This window comes from Bufo bufo, chromosome 3 (assembly GCF_905171765.1).
Source record: "Bufo bufo chromosome 3, aBufBuf1.1, whole genome shotgun sequence".
NCBI lineage: Eukaryota > Metazoa > Chordata > Amphibia > Anura > Bufonidae > Bufo > Bufo bufo.
In genome coordinates this window covers 339326507-339334620 of record NC_053391.1, presented here as the reverse complement: position 1 = coordinate 339334620, position 8114 = coordinate 339326507, and positions in this window count along the sequence as shown.

Sequence of the window (8114 nt, the reverse complement as noted above, 5' to 3'; positions counted from 1 at the left end):
ACGAATACCTGAGCAAGAGTCTTAGCATTAGGTAGTGCGGGTAACGCAATGAAGTGTACCATTTTGCTAAACCTGTCCACTACTACCAAAATAACAGTTTTACCCGCAGACAAAGGTAAGTCAGTGATAAAATCCATTGACAGATGTGTCCATGGTCTATTGGGAATGACGAGTGGTAATAGAGACCCTGCAGGACGTGTATGTGAAACTTTTGCGCGCGCACAGGTAGAACAAGAAGACACAAAATCCAATACATCCTGACGCAACCTTGGCCACCAAAAACGACGAGACAATAGCTCCAAGGTTGCTTTACTACCCGGGTGCCCAGCAAGTGCCGAATTATGATGTTCCTTTAATAATTCGAAACGCAGGTTCAACGGTACAAACAATTTCTCTGAGGGGCAAGAGACCGGGGTGTCCCCCTGGGCCTCTAACACCTTCCCCTCCAGAACAGAGTGTACCGCCGAAACAACCACTCCTCTTTGAAGAATGGGCACCGGATCACATTACCCCCTCCAGGGAGACAACGAGATAGTGCATCAGCCTTGGTATTCTTTGCCCCAGGACGATAGGTAATAACAAAGTTAAACCTGGTAAAAAATAGCGACCACCTAGCTCTAGGGGTGAGACGCTTAGCTGATTCGAGGTACAGAAGATTTTTGTGGTCCGTAATCACAGTGACGGGGTGGACTGCCCCCTCTAAAAAGTGACGCCATTCTTCAAACGCTAGTTTAATAGCTAATAGTTCCCTATTGCCAATATCGTAGTTCTTTTCTGCTGCAGATAGTTTTTTAGAAAAGAAAGCACAAGGACGCCATTTGCCAGGAGACGGACCCTGAGACAGCACCGCCCCCACTCCCACCTCTGACGCATCGACTTCAACAATAAAAGGCTGAGAGACATCAGGTTGGACTAGTACAGGTGCTGAGGTAAACCTCTCTTTTAGAGAGGAAAAAGCAACTTTAGCGGCGTCAGACCATTTAGAAAAATCAGTCCCCTTCTTAGTCATGTCAGTAAGGGGTTTTACAATAACTGAATAATTTTTAATGAATTTCCTATAGAAATTTGCGAAGCCCAAGAACCGTTGCAGTGCTTTGAGGTTCTCAGGAAGATCCCAATCTAAAATTGCCTGGACCTTCCTAGGATCCATACGGAAACCTGAAGCAGATAAAAAATAACCTAGGAATTGTATCTCCTGAACGGCGAAGACACATTTTTCAATTTTAGCATATAATTTATTCGTCCGTAGGACCTGCAGTACTTGTCTGACATGCACCTCATGTGTTCTCAGATCAGACGAATAAATTAAAATATCATCTAGGTATATGACAACAAACCTGCCGATTAGATGACTAAAAATGTCATTAACGAAATGTTGAAAGACGGCAGGAGCATTGGTCAGACCGAACGGCATAACTATATTTTCATAATGCCCCTCAGGGGTGTTAAAAGCTGTCTTCCACTCATCCCCCTCCTTAATACGAATCAGATTGTAGGCCCCCTAAGATCAAGTTTGGAGAACCACCTAGCACCCGCAATCTGGTTAAACAGGTCAGGAATGAGAGGAAGAGGGTATGGGTCTCGGATGGTTATCTGATTTAATTCGCGAAAATCTAAGCAAGGACGCAGGCCCCCATCTTTCTTTTTAACGAAGAAAAACCCTGCAGCCACGGGTGAAGAGGAGGGTCTGATGTGTCCCTTAGCCAAGCTCTCGGAGATATAATCTTTCATGGCTTGTCTCTCTGGACCTGAAAGATTATATAACCTGGTCTTGGGTAATTTTGCGCCGGGAATAAGGTTAACCGGGCAATCATAAGGACGATGAGGTGGTAACTTCTGACAACCCTTTTCAGAAAAAACGTCCTCAAAATCCGAAATAAATGTAGGTAGGGTAGTTATGGAGGCGACTAAGCAATTGCTATTTAAGCAATTTTCTCTGCACTGCTCACTCCACTCCAATATCTCCCTGGCCTGCCAATCCACCACTGGATTGTGCGCTACCAACCAGGGAAGACCCAGCACTACCGGAGTGGGAAGCCCCTACAGAACATAACATGAAAGCATCTCGTTATGGTGGTCCCCTACCCGAAGGTGTAAATTATGAACAATGTGGGTGAGGTTTCTCTGAGACAGAGGAGCAGAATCAATAGCGAATATGGGAATAGGTCTCTGTAGCGTACAGAGAGACAAACCCATAGTGCGGGCAAAATGGGCATCTATCAAATTTACCCCTGCTCCACTGTCTAGAAAGAAAGAAATAGTCTCTGTCTTATCACCAAAAACAATAACCGCTGGTAACACAAATTGCGATGTACGTATGGAGGAAACGTATACCCCCCGGCTGACATCCTCCACACAGCCTGGGGTTAGTAGTTTTCCGACGGTCTTTTGTTTCTGAGGAAAGAAGGACAGACATTAATGAAATGACCCCTCTCCCCACAAAAAAAACAAACCCCACGCCTACGGCGTGCCTCAGGAGGACGGACCTGACAAGTAGTTCCTCCTAGCTGCATAGGCTCGCCTAAGTCCGTACAGACTAACTGCTGCTTGGGAGGGGTTACCAATGGCTCCGGTTTTTTCAACCTGTCCCTAAGGCGTCTGTCTATCTATTCGGATAGAAAGGGACATAACCGCATCAAGGGAAAAGGGGGTCTCATATAATGCAAGCGCATCCTTAACCTTTTCGGATAACCCAGAGCAGAACTGACTCCTGAGAGCCGGGTCGTTCCATTGGGTATCCGTAGCCCACCTACGGAAGTCAGAGCAATACTCCTCTACCGGCTGCTCTCCTTGTAGGAGTCTCCGTAATCTTGATTCAGCCAGTGCGACTCGGTCAGGGTCGTCATATATGAGACCCAAGGCCCCGAAAAACTCATCCACTGACCGAAGAGCCTGGGAATCAGTAGGTAAATAGAACGCCCAGGACTGCGGGTCCCCCTGCAGCAGGGAAATAACAACCCCCACCCGCTGTTCTTCATTACTAGAGGAGTAAGGGCGCAGTTTAAAATATAACTTACAGGCCTCACGGAATGTCAAAAACTTGTCCCTTCCCCCAGAAAATCTGTCAGGGAGAGGGACCTTGGGTTCCGCAACAACCTGGTTACCAGTAGCAACTGCTGGGCTTGCGGTCAGTTGTAATTGCTGCTGTTGCTGGAGGACCGACGCCTTCAATCCTGCCACCTCCAAAGACAGGCCATGAAATTGTTTGGACAGAGCAGCAATTTGATCCATACTGGATTCTAAGTAGGTAAAAAAAATAAAAAAAATTTTACCTACACAAAATAAGGGCCAGATATAATGTAATGACCGGCGTCACGCACAGGGAGGGAAAAGGGAAAGCCCTGCCCAAGGGAGAGGGAAAGGTGGTGACCCCTGACTCATCTTGCGGCTGGCACCTGACTGCCCTGACGTCCCTAGACGGGTTCCTCACCCGTGCGGCGATCACGTGCCTAAACCCTGGCTTTCCCTAAAATGAGCCCTAGATAGTGAACGGGCCGGTGGGATCGCTAGTCCGCACCACTGACACTAAGAGGGAAACACCAGGGAGAGGACAGACAATACAGACAAACACATACACCCAGATGGGCGACCACAGCAGACCACAAAGGTCCAACAGGGATCCGGAGGGTAGCGTTCTGGACCAACAACCAGAGAACGCAGCAACACAGCTCCAGAGGGTCAAAATAGATGTCCAGGCAGGAAGCTCTATATCTGGCAACCAGAGAAGTGTGAGAGGGGAATATAAGGAGGTTGGGAGTGCTGGACAAGGAACAGCTGAGGAGAAGGAGCTACGGATCCCTGAGTGAGCCAAAAGGGTTTGCAAAGCAAACCCAGAAAGCTACCATAAGGAAAGCAGCCCTATCTACATAAAGGGCGCAGCCAACCGCTGCGACTTCCTGACCCCGGGTATAACGGAGTCAGGCGTGGTTCTTGACACCCTCGTGACAAGCCCCCTGTACTCTGATACCTCTAAATAAAATCCAGTGTTACCAATTGTCTTCAGAGGTCACCTAATTAGTAAATTGAGTCCACCAGTGTGTAATGTATTCTCAGTATAACTGCAACTGTTCTGTGAAGGCCTCAAAGGTTTGTTAGGCTACTTTCACACTTGCGTTAGGTGCGGATCCGTCTGGTATCTGCACAGACGGATCCGCACCGATAAATGCAAACGATGGTATCCGTTCACTGCAGATCCGTCTGCATAACAGCTTTTTCAGATCTGAGTTTTCACTGTCGTGAAAACTCAGATCCGACAGTATATTCTAACACAGAGGCGTTCCCATGGTGATGGGGACGCTTCAAGTTAGAATATACTAAGAACTGTGTACATAACTGCCCCCTGCTGCCTGGCATCACCCGATCTCTTACAGGGGGCTGTGATCCGCACAATTAACCCCTCAGGTGCCGCACCTAAGGGGTTAATTGTGCGGATCTCAGCCCCCTGATCGGGTGCTGCCAGGCAGCAGGGGCCATACCCCCCTCCCTCCCCAGTATTAAAAGCATTGGTGGCCAGTGCGGCCCACCCCTCCCTGCCTCCCCAGTATTAAAAGCATTGGTGGCCAGTGCGGCCCCCCCCTCCCCAGTATTAAATTCATTGGTGGCCAGTGCGGCCTCCCCTCTCGCCCCCCATCATTGGTGGCAGCGGAGAGTTCCGATCGGAGTCCCAGTTTAATCGCTGGGGCTCCGATCTGTTACCATGGCAGCCAGGATTCTACTGCAGTCCTGGCTGCCATGGTTACTTAGCAATTTTAGAAGCATTATACTTACCTGCGCTGTCTGTGGCCGGCCGGCCGCTCCTCTTACTGGTAAGTGAAAGGTCTGTGCGGCGCATTGCTTATAGCACAGACCTGTCACTTACCAGTAGGAGGAGCGCCCGGCCGGCAACAGACAGCGCAGGTAAGTATAATGCTTCTAAAATTGCTAAGTAACCATGGCAGCCAGGACTGCAGTAGCGTCCTGGCTGCCATGGTAAATGATCAGAGCCCCAGCGATTAAACTGGGACTCCGATCGGAACTCTCCGCTGCCACCAATGATGGGGAAGGAGGGGTGATTTTAATTAGGGGGGGGGAGAGGGGAGGCCGCACTGGCCACCAATGAATTTAATACTGGGGAGGGAGGGGGGGGCCGCACTGGCCACCAATGAATTTAATACTGGGGAGGGAGGGGGGCCACCAATTAATTTAATACTGGGGAGGGAGGGGGGGCCGCACTGGCCACCAATGAATTTAAAACTGGGGAGGGAGGGGGGGTCTGGGCCCCTGCTGCCTGGCAGCACCTGATCTCTTACAGGGGGCACCTGAGGGGTTAATTGTGCGCATCACAGCCCCAATCTCTGAACATCTCATGGAGCACTGTTCAATCCTCTATCTGAAAATGGAAGGAGCATGGCACAACTGCAAACCTACCAAGCTATGGACGTCCAGGCAAAAAGAGCACTAATTAGAGAAGTAGCCAAGAGGTCCATGGTCACTGGAAGAGCTGCAGAGATCCTCAGCTCAGGTGGAAGAATCTGTCCACAGGACAACAATTAGTCAGTAGTGTTGAGCGAACTTGTGTTTTAAGTTCGGCATCTCATCTAAAGTTCGGGTTCGGGTTATCGAAGATTCTAAATTCCGTTTTGGTCCGTGGTAGCGGAATCCATAACGCAATTCTTCGATAACCCGAACCCAAACTTTAGACGCCGAACTTAAAGAGGACCTTTCACCTGTATAAACTATGTTACCTGAGTATGCTGCCATATAGAGCGGCGCCCGGGGATCTCACTGCACTTACTATTATCCCCGGGCGCCGCTCCGTTCTCCCGTTATAGGCTCCGGTACCTTTGCTTTTTAAGTTATAGTAGGCGGGTCTTCCCTTGTCCTGTGGGCGTCTCCTTCTCCTAGGCTGCAGCGCTGGCCAATCGCAGCGCACAGCTCACAGCCTGGGAGGTTTTTTTTCTCCCAGGCTGTGAGCTGTGCGCTGCGATTGGCCAGCGCTGCAGCCTAGGAGAAGGAGACGCCCACAGGACAAGGGAAGACCCGCCTACTATAACTTAAGGAGCGAAGGTACCGGAGGACATAACGGGAGAACGGAGCGGCGCCCGGGGATAATAGTAAGTGCAGTGAGATCCCCGGGCGCCGCTCTATATGGCAGCATACTCAGTTAACATAGTTTATACAGGTGAAAGGTCCTCTTTAAAAGGGGATACTAGTATAAAAGTTATCCATGTAGAAGGTGGTAACCGTTATCTAGCAGTGGGTGCATAAGGTCCCACACAAGTTTCCCGCTAACACCCAGAGTGGGGGGACATTCTGGGGGTTGAATACGGGAATCTCGCCCCTCGTACACACAAAAGTGTAACCTGAGGTACTCTCATAAAGTTTGTACAGCTTCACGCCATACCACGCCCGCTTAGAGGGAACATACTGGCGGAAAAGGAGTCTCTACTTGAAAGCAATGAGAGACTCATCAATCGCAACCTTCCTTCCAGGTACATAGGTACATTTCCTCCAAAAATTTGGCCCCAAAATGATCGATGGCCGGCCTGATTTTGTACAGACGGTCATAGGCAGGATCACCTCGCGGGGACATGCTGCATTATCTGAATAATGCAGGCATTCTGGATGGCCTCAAACCGGGTACGTGTCATGGCCGTACTGTAAAGTGGGGTCTGGTAGAGGACGTCCCCACTCCAGTAACGCCTGACACCGTTTTTTTTTTACTAGGCTCATGTGCAGCACGAGGCCCCAAAACGTCCTCATCTCGGCTACACTGACCGGAGTCCAGCCACCGGCCCTAGCCAAAAAGGAGCCCGGGTGTTGAGCAATAAACTGTTGGGCTTACAGGTTTGTTTGCTCCACCATCAGATTCACAAAGTTGCCACTGAAAAAAAAGACTAAAATAGTCATATTCAGTGAAGCCCACTGTGGGAATCTGGATTCCTGGTTGGCCTACAAAATCAGGAATAGCAGGCACAAAATGCTTTGGGGTACACCATGCAAGGTCACCAGTAGGGGGCTCCGGTGGACTTAACTGGTGAGGCGGAAAAACTAGTACGAGCCCCAGAGCTGCTCGTACTAGTGTGTGCCACAGGGTCCCTAGCATGGCGGTCCCCGGGGAGTGTGTGTGTGTGTGTAAAACTTTATTCAGTGTGCGTGTGTGTGGGGGACGGGTGTTCAATGATTTGAGCAGGCACCTTGTTCCGATCACCACCCGCCGCTGATCGGAAATAGACAGGGCGTACAGGTGCGCCGCGTGTCCTTAAGTACCAGGACATCAGGGCGTACCTGTACGCCCTGTGTCCGTAACAGGTTAATGAGAGCTGTGCTACAGTACATTGGCATAGCCTCTATATCGGGGAACAGCAACCTTCGGCACTCCAGTTCTACAACTCCCAGAATTCTCATTTCACTTCAGCCGAGTAAGTTTGCATGCTGGGAGTTGGAGCTTCACAGCAGCTGGAGTGCCGAAGGTTGCTGATCCCTGGTCTATACAGTGGTGGGAGCCTTCTGCTTCTGGCACCCAATAGCTGATCGGATGGGCTGCTGGGTGTCCGATCCCCACTAGTGTTAAGCGTACCTGTGTTTCAAGTTCAGGGTACAAAGTTTGGGTTATGTAAGGGTACTTTCACACTTGCGTTGTTTGATTCCGGCAGGCAGTTCCGTTGCCTGAACTGCCTGCCTGATCAGGCAAACTGTATGCAAACGCATGTCATTTTTTCTGACTGATCAGGCATTTAGTCAGAAAAATGGCTGATCAGTCAGAAAAATGCATTGCAATACCGGATCCGTTTTTCCGGTGTCATCAGGCAAAACGGATCCGGTATTTATTTTTTTCTCATTTTTAAAGGTCTGCGCATGCGCAGATTGGAAGGATGGATCCGGCTTTCTGAATGCCAGATCCGGCACTAATACATTCCTATGGAAAAAAATGCCGGCAAGTCTTCAGTTTTTTTCGCGGGAGATAAAACCGTAGCATGCTACGGTTTTCTCTTTTGCCTGATCAGTCAAAATGACTGAACTGAAGACATCCTGAGCACTTGTGACGGAAATCTATGCCGGAAAAGAAAAACGCTAGTGTGAAAGTACCCTTAGAATTCCGTTATGGATTCCACTACCACGGACCATAAGTTATA